This window comes from Triturus cristatus, chromosome 4_2 (genome assembly GCF_964204655.1).
Source record: "Triturus cristatus chromosome 4_2, aTriCri1.1, whole genome shotgun sequence".
Taxonomy (NCBI): Eukaryota; Metazoa; Chordata; class Amphibia; order Caudata; family Salamandridae; genus Triturus; species Triturus cristatus.
Genome location: NC_140586.1, coordinates 328,200,512 through 328,219,566, shown reverse-complemented (window position 1 = coordinate 328,219,566; position 19,055 = coordinate 328,200,512). Strand labels below are relative to the sequence as shown.

Sequence of the window (19,055 nt, the reverse complement as noted above, 5' to 3'; positions counted from 1 at the left end):
TACATTCTGCATCCCAGGTCCCAGCTACGGGCCATCTCTGACTTTCTGGTAATTCTTTGGTGTAGTCCACCCATAAATCAAGAAATAATATGGCATCTAAGCCATGTTTGTGATACATGAAGTGCCCTGGAGTGTCCCTAGGAGGAATAGGAACTGCTTCTTCAAGTACCCCTTTTCTCGTAGTGATCTGTCTTAACTTCGAAAAGAGCGGCATATTGACAACTGATCTGATACTTGAACTTGAACACACTTAGTACAAAAATACAACAATGAACAATCATTCATACCACAATATGCAAGACGTTTAACACTTTAAACATTAAACATTTTTAACCTTTAAAATGACCAACAATGATGATCGTCTGCATAACTAATCACCAAGCAGAATTCTTGACAATAACTAGATACTTCGGAATACTTGATATACTGCTAAACAGTACAGATACACTGCTGAAACAGTGCAGACCGGATTTGTGTACCCAAATCCGTCTTGACCGGCACAACCTAAGTGCACGTCAGAACGCCTCCCCAGCAATGGTACTCACCGGGTAGCTCGGAACGGAAGGCCTCGAAATGGGACTGGACTGGACTCGATACTGCGGACATCGAACTCTCTGAACGTCGGGACTTCGAAATCTGGTGGGCCTCTGTATACCTCGGATCTTGCTCTCTCTCTGCTAGGCTCTGGTCGGGATACTTCGCACTTCTCACCGCCTCGTCTGGGTTGATCGCAGCCTCAGTCGCCCCCGCTTGACCGGAGGGAGCTACAGGAAATCCTGCTGGTACGCGTTATGGTCCGTCCAGCTGTGGCAGGAGACCGGGCCTGCAACGCACCACCGGCGCGTGAGATGAGAAAGTGTCCCTGTTCGGGCGCCAATCATGTGGTAAATATTTTATTACCGGGACTGAATTTAATACGGAATCTAAATAAAACAGCTCAGTGAAATAAGAGGCAGAATCCGTGGTATAAGAGGTTTCTGAATGGGCTTTATTCAAAAATGGCCGACTCGAGTCGCGGCCTTCATGTTCCGTCACCACGGGGGTTCAGGAAGTGAAGTACAATATTTTATTGACAGTCAGTCATTTTTATAGAATGTACATTACAATGAAACAAATGCAGAAGGCGTAACAATTGATAAGAAAAGTGACAATTTACATGCGTAACCAAAAATGGGCGTAATGAGGAGTAAAAAGAAACATAATTGGTTATGAGGTTATATGATGTCATATATAGGTGGATCTATAAGATAATACTTGGCATAGATGCGCGCGCAGCTGCATGACGTGTGATTGACGTGCAGCTAGGGGGTGACGGGGACTTGACATTTAGCTCTACATGTGGAGACAAGAAGTCTGGGGGGTCACGTCAACCTAATCCCAAATCATATCTAACATCCTATGTTTAAAGAACTTATGTTATCCACAAAGGAAGGACTCTCGGACAGAATCTATTCTATACTGACTGTATGTGCGTGTACAAGCGTCTAAGTGTCTATATGAGATGCAAGAGGCAGAAACTTTCCATGGTAACGGGGCTATGAATTACTTGCATGAGGACAGAGAGGCCGGGCCTTTTGCTCGGTAGCTGAAGGAAATGTTTACCTAAACTACTAGACAGGAATGCATCGGCTGAGGAGCGAAGTAAATAATTCGAAGGTGAAATACGGTTTCTTGGCAGGCAGGCGAAACCGGCCGAGGCAGGCACCGTTAGCCGCACAGGGAGTAGGACAAAGTTCATGGATACAGATGCGAGTTCAAGCTGAAGCTGTCAAAGGCAGAGAAAAAGGAAAGGCTTGATGGCAGAATCAGGGCCTACTCGCCTGAACTGCAAAATGGAGTAACTGAGCCATATAAAGTCGGTGGCCTTTCTTACTTAGGAATCGAATATCCAGCCCATTCATGGCAGATCTGACAGAGGACATGTTGACGGTGGACGCACATGTGTTTGCGTCTTAGAAACTGGAACTGGAGGGAACATACATGTACTTGTAACATGCACATAGAACCGTTGGGGTCCAAGATAGGGGACATAACTGATCATAAAAATCCATATTTCCACATCGCGAGGAGTCGAAATTGCACATCAATTGTTTAGAGATGCAAATCCAACCTCTAGCGGAGTTAGCAAAAAGTATTTGGGAGTACTGCCTCTCCAACAAGCTATCACTCACAGCAGAATATCTCCCGGGGGATCTAAACTCGGCAGCAGATTGGCATTTCCGCTATCTACGAGATTCCAGCGATTGGAAGCTGCTTCCATCCGTTTTCCAATCCCCCTCTCAAAGATGGGGCCCTTTTCACACCGATCTCTTTGCTTCTCGCCACAACACCCAATTACCTCGTTTCTTCAGTTGGTGTCCGGATCCTTCCGCCCTAGCTACGGATGCGTTCTTGCAGGATTGGTCCCTCCATCTCAATTACGCCGTTCCTCCGTTTCCAATGATCAACAGAGTGTTGTCCCAGGTCCGTCACCAGTTGACCTCCCTGGTCCTAGTGGTCCTCTTTTGGCAATCCCAGATTTGGTTCCCGTCCCTTCTGGAAATGGCGGTGGATTTTCCGGTTCTCCTCCCTGCGCGCAAGGACTTACTCCAGAATCCCTTGGGCCACCCGCACAGTCTCATCCTGGACAACACTCTGGTACTGTCTGCTTGGAAGGTTTCCAGCCTCTCCCTCCTGACCTCCTCATTTCGCAGGAGGCTTCTCTCTTCATCAGTAAGGCCTGGGCCCCAGGTACCTCCGCTTGGTCTTTATGGGCAGGCTGGTGTCTGGAGAGGCATCTCGATCCCTTTTCAGCCCCTGTGAATTTTGTGATTAATTGTTTGGCCTCAGAGGCCAGTGCAGGTAAGTCCTACAGGACAATTAATCTGTATCGATCAGCCATTTCTCTGAACCATACCCCGATTGATGGCAAACCCATTGGCGCGCACTCCTTGGTTTGCAGACTGCTGCGAGGAGTTCGTTTTTCCAAACCTCCGTTGGCTAAGTATTCTACTTTATGGGATGTTAATGTGGTGCTTAACTTGTTTTCTGATTGGCCTGATAATTCTGTTCTCTCTCTCAAAATGTTATCTGCCAAGCTTACCATGCTTTTGTGTTTAATTTCCATCAAACGTGTTTCAGATGTCAAAGCCTTGGATATCTCTTCTCATCAGTTTTCCCCTACGGGGGTTTTGTTTCACAGAAATAGACGAACAAAGACAAACTTGAATTCAGTGTTTTACCCTTATTTTCCTTCCCATCCTAAACTATGTGTAGGTCAATGCCTTAAGGTCTATGAACAAAAAACACGGGTTCTCAGGACGTCCTCTAATTCTCAACTCCTCATTTCCTTCCGCAAACCTCATCTTCCCGTTTCCTCTGTTACCTTAGCCCATTGGGTCCGTTGGGTTATGTCCCTAGCTGGCATCGATACCTCCGTTTTCGGAGGCCATTCCTCCAGGGGAGCCATGGCCTCCAAGGCCTTTTGGGCTGGCTCTCGTTTAGAGGACATCCTGAGATCCGCAGACTGGTCTAATGACAATGTGTTTCGCATGTTTTATTGTAAACCTGTTGTTACTGCTTCTTCTTTAGTTATTGATATGCTTTAAACAAGTATAATAGGAGCCTCCGGTCTTGCCATAAAATGTAGATTTTCCTAGTATATTATGACGGAAAGTCTTAATTTTATAAAAGAAACTGAGGCGAGTATTATCCAGCCGCTACACTTCTAACATGTGTGCTTTCCCTCCCTACAGCGGCTCCAGCGTTGCCTCCTGCGTCTTCGTGATGACAGCAGTTCTCTGGTTCTCACTCCAATTCCTGGTGTTTTGGACTCTTCCTGTTCTACTTCCATTGGATCCCCGGTGGTTCGAGAGACTTGGCTAAATTTTGATCAACATGTTTTTTCTTGGACTTTAGCTGTTTCTATTGTTTTCTCAATTGTTCCTTTGTTCATGAACTCTATCAGATCTGCTCACAAGCAAAAAGAGGACTGCTCGCGGTCAGATGTGACGTTAACGCCTGGGTGCAGTGCCCATTGGTTGTAAGGTTGATATTTCTTTAGTCCCCATTGGCCTGCATCCTGATTGGCCCTCTGGGATCTGTAGTTCTAGCTCTTATCTTGCTGCTATGCTAATAAATGCAAGAATAGAAAGCATAATACTCGCCTCCGTGTCTTTAATAAAATTAAGACTTTCCGTCATAATATACTAGGAAAATCTACATTATAGTGCGCCCTCATGTACTTAGCTTCATTACACCGAAGCTCAATAAACTTCAGGGCAAAGGAATTGCGTGGGAGCATGAATCCTCCTTAGCGCACGTAGCAGAAGTTCCACAAAAGTGGATGAAGCACACAAACAAAATTATAAGTAAGGGCAGGATGTAAGCCCCTTTTACAATTTATATTAAATACAATAGATTTCTCAAGCACACAACACAAGCGCTGTGCAGGCAAAACCTAAAAATGAATTTGATCTTCTGTAATGTAACTGGTGTGCATGTAGATTGCTCCAATGCCTTTGCAGCAAGTTCACACTCTATAAAACTACCCAAAAAATAAACAGTAAAAAAATAACCAGCCAGATTCTGCAAAGGCCGGAACATGATAATTAAAGAAGACTTGTTATGCAAATGTCTCTATTCCTTTTTAACATTTATTTTCTGCCTTTTTTGTTTAATTGTCAGTCATGTATCATTTAGGCAGCTTTAGAACACATTTTAGAGTGTTTTGCCTTATGTTTATTGTTTAAAGTACATAAGGGTCAGAGGAAAAAATACCGGCGTTGGGTGATTTGATACAGTTTCGTACCGTCCATGACATTAAAATACCAGTCATGTCAGTAAAAAAACAGACAGCAGCTCTAGCCTGATCAGGTGTATGGCCCTTACTTACTTACTTACTTACTTTTGCCTACTATCCCTACAAAGGTATGGGTCATAAACCAGGACTCGCCAGCCATTTCTGTCCTGGGCTTCTTTTCTTTCAATATGACTCTAGGTGTAACCCATCTCCTTGCAGTCAGTCTCGGGGCCTCGCTGCCAAATGTTTCTTGTCCTTCCTCTTTCCCTTTTCCCTTGAGGGTTACAGGTCAGGGCTTGCTTAGTGGTGTTCAATGTGGGCTTGCAGATGATGTGACCTATCCACCGCCAGCGTCTTTTCATGATTTCTTCCTGAGCAGGGAGTTGGAAAGTATACTGCACTAGGTCTTTGCTGCAGATGGTGTTTTGCCAGCGGATTTGGAGGATTTTCTTCAAACAGGTGTTAATGAAGGTCTGGACTTTGTTGGTGGTGGTCACTATTATCGTCCAAGTTTCTGCTCCATACAGAAGGACCGATTTTACTTTGGTGTTAAAAAGCATGATCTTGGTTTACACCATTAAGTCCTTGGAGTCCAGATCTTCTTTAGCTGAATGAAGGCAGCCCTTGCTTTATGTGTTGTGGCACTTGGACCATTTAATTTCCCCTAGCCCGCACATCTAAAATGCAGTGCTTCTAGTTGTCCCAGTGTTACCTACTCTATAAGCTTTAAAATATTTAATTTATCAAACATTTCTGTAACAAATGAGTCCAATGAGACTAACTAAATGGTGATTCCATGAAAGGGAAGATTTAGGAATGTGGCCCACTTTTTTTGGGAATGCCTAGTTATGATCCCAATCCTACTCTGTTCTTGACTGATTTCCCAGCTTGCAGGCAGCCAAGGTTTGGGCACCGAATAATCTAGATCTTGCTTGCAACAACCAAGTGTAATCATATAAACCAATAATTTCACATAAGTATATTAGAAGACCATAAAGTTAGGTATCATAGTTTTGCTTCCAGTCTAGCTCCTAGCACAAGACTTTCACTTGGATTTTTCTTCTGCTCAACTACATTAACAATTTCCATTATCTGGAGCCAATTCTTTTCAATTTATTTTGTCCACTGATTTTAACAATAGTAGTAATCATCTTTTGATGAACTATGCCCTGCCCCATATGCATGTTGCTTCAGTTCAATCAATCAATCACTGGGATTTGTACATCCCTCGGCTGCTTCAGAGGATGTGTCCTGGTGCTCAAAGCAGGGACTGAGAACAGTTCCGGTCTGTCAAAACTAGTTTTGATCAATAGCCAGGTTTTTAGTTCTTTCCTGAAGTGGCTCTTGGACTTGACCATGCAGAGGTTGAGTAGAATGGCATTCCAGAGTTTTGCGGTCAATACTGCGAAGGATCTCCCACCCTGATGCACTTTGGAAAACCTGGGAACGTTTATAAGTCAGTGGTGGTTCGATCTCAGTGATCTCTCCTGTTGATACCGACCACGTCTATTTCTCAGGTATCGAGAGCCTTTGTCTGCAAGGGCTTTGATCGGTAGGGTGAAAGCTTTGAACTTGATTTTTTTTGCTACAGTAAACCAATGAAGCTGTCTCAGATGTGGCTAGCTAGATATGATGACAGAAAGGGACCACCCGGATGAGCCTAGCAGCCACATTCTGTATGATCTGAAGCATCTGGATCAGATAAGCTGGTAGACCAAAATAAAGGTTCTTTGCATTATCCAGGTGAGATGTTACAACAATGTGGATTCGTTTTTCGGGTCTCAACTGGAAGCAGGAGTATCAGCTCCCTGACTGATCTGAGCTTCAGGAAGCACATCATGGTAATCTGCCTGATCTGGTAGGCAAAGGAGCGATCAGAATCAAACATGATCCTCAGATTTCTGGCTGATGAGGCTGGGGGTGAATTCAGTTCAAGCGGCCACCACAGGCTTGCGGGAGGGGGCTTTTGGTTGAAGAGATTAACCTCTGCTTTAGCTATATTCAATTTAAAAAAGTTTGAATCCATCCATTTGACAATGTCTTTTAGGCAATCTTTGACTTTGAGAAATGCCACTTCTGAATGATCTCAGAACGAGAACAGCAGTTGCAAGTCGTCTGCATAGGACTCTACTTTCACTCCCCGAGATTCAATGAGAGTGGCCAGGGGAGCCAGGTAGAGGTTAAAGAGTAGCATGCTAAGTGCGGAGCCCTGAAATACCCTTCAGACAAGGGATTTGGAAGCGGAGGAGAAAGGTTGGAGAAAAAGCCGCAAGGAGCACTCTTCCACGAAGAATTGGATCCAGGACAGAACTGTTCACTGAAAGCCCATGACGCATACCTATTCAACAAGGTGGTATGCGCCACAGTGTTGAATGTTGCTGACGGGTCTAACAAAAACACCATGGCAGAGGAGTCGCAGTCCACAGTTCCTCTGACGGACTCCGATACTTCCAGTAACATGGTCTCCGTTCTGTATCCAGCTCGAAAACCAGACTACATGTCATGTAACAGGCCGTTTGACTCAACAGGATGAAAGTTAGTCATTCGCCAGCTTCTCCAGGATCTTTAGAGGAGCAAGCAGTAGTAAAATGGGCCTAAAGTTGCTGAGCATGCTAAGGGTCCGCATTGGCTTTTTTAGGAGTGGCAACAGGAACGCCTGTTTCCATATGGTGGGGAAGATGCAAGATTTCAGTGAGACATTCCAGATCATATTAAGATAAGGATTAATAGAGTGTGAAGTCAAACTAAGAATTTGAGGGGGCAAGGGTCTTCGTGGGGGACCCGATTTACAGTTTATTAGTTCCACAAGTGAGTTGTCTTCCGGTATAATACAAATTAGGGGAAACGGGTAAGTGACTGGCAGGTATTGTCAGTTGTGCCTGCTGTTCCCAGGAAGGTAGAGTAGAATTTTAGGATTTTTTCATCAAAGATATTTGATAGCCTAGTGCAAAGGTCATGCGAAAGGAGTATGGTGCTCTTTACCACATCGGGGAGGTGAAAGACTTAATGATATTGAAACACTTCTCATGGGGAATTGGCAGCAGTCGCAATCCGTGCTGTAAAATATCCCCTCATGGAATTCCGCATGAGTTTGTGGAAGTTTCTGAGAGCTGGCTTGTAAGACTGTTTAGCCTCTGGGTAGTAGTACTTTCTCCAGCTGCGTGCAGGTATTTTGCAGTGACTTCTCTGTGCTCTTTGTGTAGAAGAAGCAAGGTGCTGATGGCCGTGTTCAATTTGAGGGGTGCATTAGGATCTAGTGCTGATGAGATCCATTGGTTAAATAGGCTCGCATCACTATCTGGATTGCCTGTAAATGTGTGGAGAGTGAATTGAAGAGGTGGCAAGAAGTATTCCTTTGATACATTCCATCAGTTTCGTTCCCTTTTGGGTGTGCACTAGATTTCTATCTGGTTATGTGGACCATAGAAAGAAAATGGGACAAGGAAGTGATCCGTCCATACTAAGCGGGTAGGGGTGCTGGCCTGGAGACAGGTAATGTTGGAAAAGATTAGGTCAAATGTGTGGCCTGCCTTGTGGGTGGGGATGGTAACATGTTGAGTCAAGTTGAAGACAGCCAGGGTCTGTATGAACTGAGTGGCTTGTGGGCAGTTCAGGTCATATGCATGCATGTTTATCTGGGCTTAAAAAATAGCAGACCAGCAAAAGAGAGTGTGGGGGTAGGTTTGATGCAGAAAATGGACCCTCAATATTGCCAATATGATCTAGTGTGGAGGTGGAACCATCCCATGTAAATAATGGCAATACCACATCCTATTTTCTCACCACCCCAGTTAGCACATAGGATCCGATACCCCGGGGGGATGGCCAAGGCAAGGTCTGGATTGGAACAATGCTGGAGCCAGGTTTCAGTGAGAAACATGGAGTCCCATGAGTTTTAAGAAAGTAGGAGCATTATGTCAGAGGTGTGTTTGGGGAGTGACCTGCAGTTAATAAGGCAGGCTCTGCAGCTCACTTTTCCGTGAGTTGTCATAGGGGACATAATTAAGCTGTCCTCATGTCTTTCGGAGGAGAAACCACAGAACTTGCTCACATAGTCCAGGGTAGTCTCAGTACGGGGGTCATGCGGCAAAGTGAGAGTGCATGGTTCAGGGATAAGACTGCTTCTCTTGAGAGGTAGCCGACCTGAGTGGAGGTGGAACGGGCAGCATCGCTGGCTCTGGGTGTGGTCCAGACGTGGCGACCACAGACAGGCTTGCCTTCGGTGCGCCAGTGGTGCATCAGCAGCATGGGTCTCCTTATAAAGGTGATTGAGAGCAGCTCTTACAACGCTAGACTGCTCACCCAATCCAAGATGGTACCCAGAGGTGGCCCTGAGAGACGGAGTAGAAATGGTGCTCAGCTCTGGCTCAGTTTGCGCTTAGGAATGCCCCCAGTAGGTGTACAGTGCTAAAGTGTGGCGTGCAGGAAGATTATGCCTCTGGTAAAGTGTCTAGTACAGGATCAGAGCAGATTCAAAATATAGCTGTCAGAAACAGCAAATGGCGTTTCCCCGTTTCTCCCAGATTATTTTAAGGATTTACTTGTGATATAGGCTACACAATAAAACATTCATAAAGTTAAATACAAACAGCAGACTGCTTCTTCTAATACAAATGTGCTTCAACCCAAAATAGTTGACCTTCCATTATCAGCTGTAAGCTATGTAGATGTATGCTAAGGAATGATGTATCAAATGTACTAAGATGTATCTTTCTTTGTGAATATTATCCCTTATTGAGATATCATTCTTTCTTTTATACCTCTAGGTTTGGCTTGTCTGACACTTTACAAACTGATTACATTGTCTACATGGATGAGCTCACATCCTTCTTCGGAGCAAGGCTGAACCTTCTCAACCTCTGCATGACAGATCCAAGACTGGCCTGGGAGGTTTTCTTTGGGCCCATGACTCCCTACCAGCTCCGCCTGACTGGACCGGGCAAGTGGGAAGGTGCCAGGGAAGCAATACTGGGCCAGTGGGAGCGAACAGACCGAGCCGCAAGAACACGAGCAGTGCCCAAGTCTTAACAACATGAAGATATTCCAATTGCTCCACGTTCTCGTCTTGCTACTTCTTGTAGCTGCTGTTTTTCTGTTGTGGGAATAATGGTTGACTGTGTACTCGGGAGGGAATGATTGACATCCCTCTTCCATGCCATACACTCTAGACCTTCCTATGGCCTGAGGAGCAAGTCCATCCTTTTTACTGTCACTACTTCAGTGAATACTCCAGTGGGCCCAGCCCCATAAGTGTGATTGCAAGATTAGGTGCCTACATTATAAAAGAAAACGTGCAAGCAGGCTCCCTACATTTTCGCACTAAAAATCTGGTGATTTAGCACAATTCTTTGGCACAGAGGTAAAGCATATTTTATCATTCTGTGTACATTTCATTGAACCAAGGAAAAAATAAAATTATAATGTAGTCTGTTAGTCAATACAGGACACAATATCATGGTACTGTTTATAATTGACAGTCCAAAACTTAGTTGAGTGATTATGCTAAGAACGCCATTTTTCAAAGTTTCTAGGTTAGGCTAGAATTGTGACATGAAGTTTATGATTTTATTTAGGGACTGTTTTTATATTTAACCCATGGATATAGTTTACCTTTAAAACCTTGCAGTCACTCGCTGTGCTGTAATGTGCTATTGTGCTAGTTCCCAACACCAAATATTGTTTAAAAATGTTTATCCATAACACCAGATACATATTGTCTGTCTGCAGAGAGAATGATTCTGGCTTCCATAATTTTAAAAATGTAAAGACAATTTTCTGACCACATGAGGAGGAATTTGGCTCAGTCAAACTTGTCTCTAATTACAAATCTCCTATGTTTCTATTCATGTTGTCCGACAAATTAAAGGGACAGCATAATGATTTGTTTCTTTCTTTTTTGATTTTTTTTGCTTTGGGCTGATTGAGCGGCAAACACGTTTTGTAAGCTTAGAGCTGCAAAGCAATAAGTGTTGGCACATCTAATAGGTCCGCTTTGAGTTGAAGATTCTTGATGTTTGAATTTATAAAAGGTGTAGAGTGAGCATTATATGTGTTTTCTTTTATGAACACAGCAACATAAATTTGATTGATGCCAAAATAAAATGGTGAAAGTGTATGAGTTTATTTTCCCATATTTGTTCTTTCAGAATAGATGTGTACTAGAAGAAGCGCAATCCTTCAATGTAGTGTAAGAGTTGTGAAAATACTCATAGCGAGGCATTTAGAGTTCAGCAGAACTTTGCAATTGATATAAAGTGATGGCATGGTTGCAACATTCTGTCAAGCTACCAGTTCCTGTACCACATTTAGAAATGAGGGAATGCCGGGGTCCCGCAGCGGAGCCTCAGCCGGTACTGCCAGGACAACCCTGTGCCCTGATTGTCTGTCCACTACAGGACCATAAGGACTTAGTGGTAGTTGGTCCAACCAGTTATGGGTGTTGCAAATATCACTAGATTTCCCTACCGGGGACCACCATAAAGAAGGGACCTCAATAAAGAAATCACACAGTGCCTTCCACATGCAGGGAGAAGACTACCATTGTGTCGGGGTCATTGTTATTTTGTTCTACAAGAACAAACTCTCACTTTGGGGGTTTGTTTTGCTATAACAAAATACCTTGCAGATCAGTTGTATCAAACAAATTGCTCAGCCTGGCAGACAGTCCTCCATCAGGAAGGAGAGGCCATAGCTTCCACTAACCTGCCTAGATTAGTGGACAGCCCACCAAATTTAAAAGAGAAGGCCCTACGTGTTTTGATTTTTAGATTATATCCATAAGGTGTGGTAAAGTCAAAACCCCATGAAAAAGAATGTACCTCATTATATGATCCCAGATAAATAGACATAGTCGTTGACCACCTAATGTGCAGCTTTGAAAATGTCAACATAATAACCATGTTCATCCTCTTGAAAGGAAGAATTGAATGCCAGAGTTGAGAGACGTTTCCAATTTTTGTCATCCTGTTACCTACTTTTAGATACTATAAAGACAGCAGTGTTCTTTAGTAAGGCCTGCCTGACCAGGATAAACCAAAGTGCATCAGTGCTCTGAAAACACAAGTTGTTGCCCTCAGCCTCATTCTCCATGCCAGTGTAGACATCCACTCACCCAGGAGGACCTGTAATTAAAATCAAAGCATTGAGTCATCTCCTAGTTATAAGAAAACACAAAAAGCAAGACACCTCTCATAAATGGGAGACGAAATTGAGAAAATCACTGCTCTAGGAAGGCTTTGACCCTAACAACTCTCCACACTTCACGTTAAGGCCATATCTTCTGATTCAAATAAACCAACTACAACAACACCATCAGCCTGACCACCTACAGAGCTCTCTTCAAATGCATCAAGCATTGTTCTTAACCCCAACCTGGATCCACCATTTAAAACACACCAAAGACAAGTGCAGTATATTCAGTGGTTTAAGAGTAAAATGTATAAGATCAGGAAGCTCAATCATGCCACTAAAATTACAACCAAGGGGCCGATTAAGATCTTGTTGAGAAACTCTTCCGACCAAATCGGTTTCGGAATCCTTTCTGAACGAATTGGGTTCTGCAAGTCCGACCCACCGATTACGATGCTTCCCAACATCGTTCGGTCTGATTCACATGGACTTCAATGGGAGCCTGTGTTACGAAGGAGAACACAGGCTCCCATTGACAGAAGGGGTTGTTGGGGAAAACCTTGCACCCTGTGGTGGGCACCCCATGGTGCCTGCCACACTGGGCATGCATGGGAAGGGGGGACCCATGAGTACCCCCACAGGCATGATTCGTAGGGCCCTGGGTGAAAGGGGGCCTGCTACGGGCCCCCAAAGTCCGATTTCGACAGCCGATCCGCATTGGAAAAAACGATTCGGAAAGGCAGTCCAAATCTGACATCCTAATCGCTCAGCTGAAAACGCGGTCTGTAGACCGCTATGATTTGGCTCCAACCGACTCGGTGCCTCCAAATGCCTTTCGGAACCGAGTCGGACAGTCTGAATGCTTTCCAGCCGTCGTAATCACTTGTTGGGAAAAGTGTCTGCGTCGGTTGGAAAGGCGGGTTCCAAATCGGATTCTTACAAATCGAATGCCTTTCGGAGCCTTTCGGGACGACATCCTAATCGACCCCCAAATGTGGATGCACTTCACTTTCATCACCTCTGATAACTCCTTCAAGACTACATTTTAGAAAGACAACATCATCTCATATTTATTAGGTAAGTCCATCACTGGTGTGCATTCAAACCAATGTCTCCATCACCCAAGACCTGGTCCCCTACACCTAGAAGACTAAACAGATCATTGCGCTGTTGAAGTTCGTCAATTACCAACTGATTATCAAATTAAAATCCAAGGAAAGATCACTGAGAATACTGTCACATCTAGGATACATGAGAAAATCAAACGCAATGTCTTCCTTCAGGATTATCACTTACAATTCAAGTCGCACAGCGCACTGAAGCAGCAGCCTTTCAGGTAGTTTCAAGTCCTGCTCAAAACCCTTGCATCACGCTATGGGATTTGGCAGCACTGCCCTATGGCTTCTGCTCCTACTTTTGTGACAGAAACCAGCTCATTCAAGTAAACAGTTCAAGATTGGACCTGAGATGTGCCTCAAGGGTCCAGATAAAATTAAGAATCTTCAAATTCTACTCATATCACCTTGGCATAGTCATGATCGGAATGCGGATAAATATCCACCAATATACAGGCAGATGACAATCAGTTCCACTTTAAGGTCTCCTGCCTCTGCCAGTTTCCCTAAAACTACTTTCAGTGTAACATCATGCTCAGACAACCTTTGCCATAAATCAGGATATCATACTGGAAGAACAATATATTGGGCGCACCCTCTAACACTCTTTTCATCACTCTCTGAAAACATGCGGCAGATGACTCCAGCCCAAATGGCATCCTGATGAATCGAAAGGCACCAAGAGGGGTAATGAAAGAAGTGGTATGCCTGGAGTCATCATGAAATTTAACCTTGTGGTGCACAGATTATAGATCCATCACATTAAATACACTGGTGCCACCAAGGTTCGTCAAAGCCTCTGAGATGTTTAGAAGCGGTGAACAATCAACACAGATGGGTCTATTTAAATTCCTGAGGTCCACACACATCCGGATGCATTTACCACTATCCTTGGAGGCGAACACCACTGGAGCCAACCATTTAGAGGATTCTATTTCCTCAATGACCCCTTCAGTTCTGATTTCCTCTTTGAGAGGTGCCAACATGAGGTTTGGGACTTTCCTGACCCTATGCACACAAAATGAAGAATTGTTCTTCAGTATGATCTACTGCTCAAATTTTGGAGAAGGCCCAATTTTTCACTAAACACTTCGGAAAACTGCAGGAATATATCCTCACGCTCGCCTGACATGGTCATAACTTGCTACAAGGCATTAGGGTGATACCCATGTCCCAACGCAACAGGTTATCACCCCGCTTAGATACATATACCTTCTCAATGCTTTCTTCGCCACTGAATTTTATCTTCATCACTGTGTATCCCAACACATCAATTCTGTTGCCACGATAGCTCACCAGTTTGATGACAGGTGGGAAAAGGAAACTGCACTGATCCCCAAACACTCTCTCCCAATTCTTATCCCCTACCATGGTGTAGGGCGACCCTGGATCCGCCAACACCATTACTTCCAGGCCATCTAGAGTTATAGAACATTCTCGCACAAAAATGGGATCACCATCTATATCATTTGGAGTAGCTTTTACATTCAATACAACATTTATCTAATCCGAAATTTAGTCCAATCCATAGTTCTGACCCTTCTCACCCATGCAAACCCAGGCATAGTGATCCCTTTTTCCACACCTCATACAAATGGAGTTCTTTGCCTAGCATTGGGGGCTGTTTGCAGTATGCCCAGGATTCCCACAGCTGAAGCATTTCAGTCTAGTGTTCTTAATATCACTATTGCTCGACAATTATTTCCCTTCTGGTTTAGCTTTGGAAACCAAACCAACCTGAATTGCCCCATTACTGGTTGACTCAGCTGTTTGATTATTGCATACAGAAAATATTGAAACATCACGCATCTCCTTCACCCAGGTACTGGGGCTCTACATACCCTCTAATATAGCAATTGCTTCCCTGGGTTTAAGATTTTTCATCAATAACTTTTCTTGAACTCTTACATTGTTAGTACAACGTACCAGCTGATCTTGAATCAAAGAATCAGCCAAAAGATAAAAATCACAAGTGTGAGCTAGGGTCTTTAAACATGCAACATAGTTCCACACACTATCATTTTTCCCTTGAACTCTCATAAAAAGTTGTGACGCTCTAAATCTACATTAGTTCTGTCTTCAAAATGTTTCTCCAACATAAGAACTTATTCATGTATCACCAACATCACCCTCTGCATTCCCTATAGGAATTGTCACCAAGCTGTCATATATGTTACACCCTTCCACATCCAAATAATTGCAAAGGACCGCTTGTTTCCCTGCTGCCAAGAGTCTCTTATCCCCAACAGGTATTAGATATGAGTTGAAAAGATTCTTCCATCTCTTCCAGGGAAATATGGGTTCCCTTTTTCTGATAAAAAAAAGCAGGGGTTAGGGGTAAATTAGAGCTGCCATGGCTCAAAATAAGTGAAGAAACTTCAAAATGAGTAAATACCAATGGCCTGGCCTTCACGATGTCAATAGTACCTGGCAATTTTAAATGAGCAGTGTGTGGGAAGGAACCAATTGAAGGACACCCAAAGTGCCACTACAAATGGAACTCATAATGTTAACAGTACTTGGTATCCAGAGTCGAACTTCTTTCCAAAGAATTATGAATAATTGTCACTATTCTACCCCTTACTGTTATTGTGTAACTGCCACAAGAGTGTCACTATAAGTATACGAAATATCCCATCACTGTTGGAATGCAAAATGCATGTGATCAATAATACCACTGGAGCGTCACTGAGTGAGCACGTTGAATTACAGGCAAATATTCCGTTAGTTTGCCTGATCCAAAATAGCACAAGCGCAAACATGAGCGCTGCTACAACCATAGCAAAAAAAAATATTCACTGGGGGCACCTGATTCAAAATGGCACACCTGCCCAAAATATGAAATTTAAAATGGAACCCTACTGCTGGCATAGTGTGCACGAAGGAACATGGTGGCACATTAGGACAGACACCGCAATTACACCATGATGAGTCGACATTGCTTCAATTGTTGCGATGGCAGCCCTGCCAAGTACCACACATCAGGCGATAGACTAAGTATTTCAGTGTGATGATCCGCATCACTGCACTGAAATGCAATGTCACGCCTTATAGCGCCTCCTCAGCTGTCAAGCCGGGAGCGCTGCTGTAATGAAACACAATACAAGCTGAGCTAGGGGCTCTCTGGCTCAACTGCCACTGAGCTGCACAATGGTGCTGCCTTGCTACAATGTAACTCACCCGACACTACATGGCAATTTCACTGACGTCAGAAGGAGTGGTGTAGTCAGTGTGCCCTGGGTCAATTAACACCGCCGAATTTGAGTTGTGCATCTAACGTGTAGGCGGGTCCTGCTCCTGCCTCCTGATGTGCGAGTGGGCGGGCCCCTCACAGTTCTCTCACTGGCTGTACTGACTGTTGTGCAATAGGTAATTATGGCAGCTCACCTCGCACTGCGGGCTGCCGTAAAGTATGTGACACCTTGACGAACTCGGCCCCACCAGCCTCCTTGTGAACTTGCTGTCAATGGCAGACAGTCATTGATAATTACGGCAGAGCTCACACGTACGCGGAGGCCGCACCCGGACCCAAACGCACTGGCGCCACGGCCAGCGTGTGTGCAGCTGATGGTCATCAGTGCTGAGCAAAATCATGATAGCAGCTGGAGACAGAGTCTTGCGGCCACAGCAGTGGGCCCTCCAATTGCCACGTGCCAGTCCTGTAACTACAGCCCGCCTGAGAAGCCCCCAGCACCACAATCCATGATTGAGGAGGGCAGACTCAGGCAGGATGTTAGGCCTCATCTGCCCTCCTGCCTCGAGTCATGTGTGGGCTCTTCGTACTCCAATCCCATGCCAGTGGCGGCACACTTTTAAAAGGGTGAGCCAGTCTGCCTAGACTTCAGTTGTCACAAATCATGCTCCAAGCATCGGCCACTGCAATGTTACCGTGACTTCACTGGAGCCTGGCAGCCACATTAGAAAACAGCCTGCAGAGTAGCATGACCCTCAATGGCAGTACACAGACGCTTCGCATCCTGGTGCCCTCCCCCCCGCCCCCAAGCATGTGCTATTCCAGTTCCAAGACGTTCTCTACTGACTTAGCCTCAGCCTTCCCCGTCAGTTCCTTCTGGTTGACACAGGTGAGTTCAGCAGCAAAGGCGGTAGTGTCAGAGTGTGGAGAAAAGACATGGCTAAAAAGGACAAAATTCTCCACTTATCAAGAGACTGTTTTGATTGCCAATCCACGATACCTATCAGAAGGCAGACATTCAAATACCTGGGAATCAGGGTGGCCCTGCTCCCTGATCTCCCCTGGTCGCTCAATGTCACCCCACTGGTGAAGAAAGCCCGAGCTGATCTCCATAAGTGGCAAACGCTACCGCTTAATCCCCTGGGAAGAGTCGCCCTCTTCAAAATTATGATACTTCCCAGGTTCCTCAACATGATCCAAAACACCCCTCTTCAATTCCCACAAACCTGGTTTAAAGAGCTCGACAGTCTGACTACTAAATTCCTTTGGGGTGGACGGAGACCCCGCTTAGCCATATCCAAGTGCTGGATTCCGTCCTTTGATGGTGGCATGGGCATGACCAATCTATATCTATACTATCTGGCAATCCGCTTACTCATGCTGCATGACTGGTTCAACAGTGGCTAGTCGGACCCAGCATTCAGACTGGAACTGGCCGATCTGGGTCTACCCAGGATCCAGGCGATGATCTACGGAGGAACTATCCCCAGGACAATGCCGACGGTGATGCAGGTGGTTCTCCTAGCCTGGCGCACCTCCCTGCGCCACACCCAATGGCTGAACAAACTGACCAAATACACATCACTTTTGCAGGGGACCTGGCTCTGTGAGGTCAGTGGCCTGGATGGATTCCGGCCATGGGACCTCATTGGTATCTTGTAGCTTGGGGACATGTACACGAGCGACCATATGCACACTTTCCAAGACCTGCAAACCTGTTATTCCCTGCACCCCTCACAATACTATAGATATCTGTAGCTACGTCACACCCTCTACTTACACGTACCTCAGGGCACATCCCTCCCAGTGTATAGTCCCCCTGAGGTGCAGATTATGACAGGTAACCTAGGAAAGGGGGGTGTCTCTCGTATCTACCACTTCCTAACCAATAACATTCCAAACACACTAGACCAGCTACGAAACGTATGGAAGCACTGGGTGGGAACTCTTGAAGAGGAAGACTGGTGAGACATTAATGGCACCCAAGACAGTCACCACCTCCGCTAAGCTCCATCTGGTCCAGGGGTCTCCAACGAGTAGCTCGGGAGCTACTGGTAGCTCGCCAGGACCTTCAAAGTAGCTCTCTGAGGTAAAGTCAAGCCCAGTATCAATTTCAGAGTAGGTGCCTATTAAAGAAGGCAGCACTGATCATCTCAAGACCTTAAGAGTGACAGCCAGCCAAACTTATCACAGTAACTCATACTAACACTCAAACACACACTGTGCCGGCTTATAGGACCTGCTACATGACAGTCTGTATCCAATCTCAATATAATGAAGCCACAAGGAGATTGACCATGTTGCAGTCCCTCCTTTATCAGTCACAGCATGTGTGTGAACAGTGCACCATCAAAAAAGTATGGCAGCAGTAGCCTGGGCTGTAATCAGTGCTGACCCACCAAAGTGCGGGACTGCAGGAGTCAGAGTGAAAATGTGTCAGTTAGATGCATGATCAGCTCAAGACCTGAGGAGAACAGGGTATGATCCAGACCAGAGAAAATTAAGAGATTCATCAACATTTATGTGTGTGCCCATAATAAACACTATTGCTTCTTGAAACTATGCCTTTTGCCAAGAACCACCAAATATATATGCTAGCCCCATCATAAGAGTGTTATATTTGGCATAATTGTGTCCATTCCTGACATAATAGTGCCAATGGCATAATTATGGTCATCCTTGACTATTTTAGTATTTTTGGTCTAGTTGTGGTATGCTGGCAGCCATCATAGACCTACTCTGAGCATGACTGGCCTATATGTACCTATTCCTGGCATATTAATGTTCATGACTGATATGTGGTCTTTTCCCTGATCCTTCTTCCTCCGGGGATGTATCC

General features: G+C 44.9%; 1 pseudogene; it reads left to right on the top strand.

Annotated features, from left to right (window-relative positions):
* Positions 1-9,887, top strand: part of LOC146833813 (flavin-containing monooxygenase 3-like) — a 248,842-nt pseudogene extending 238,955 nt beyond the window's left edge.
* The last annotated feature ends 9,168 nt before the right edge of the window (positions 9,888-19,055 follow it).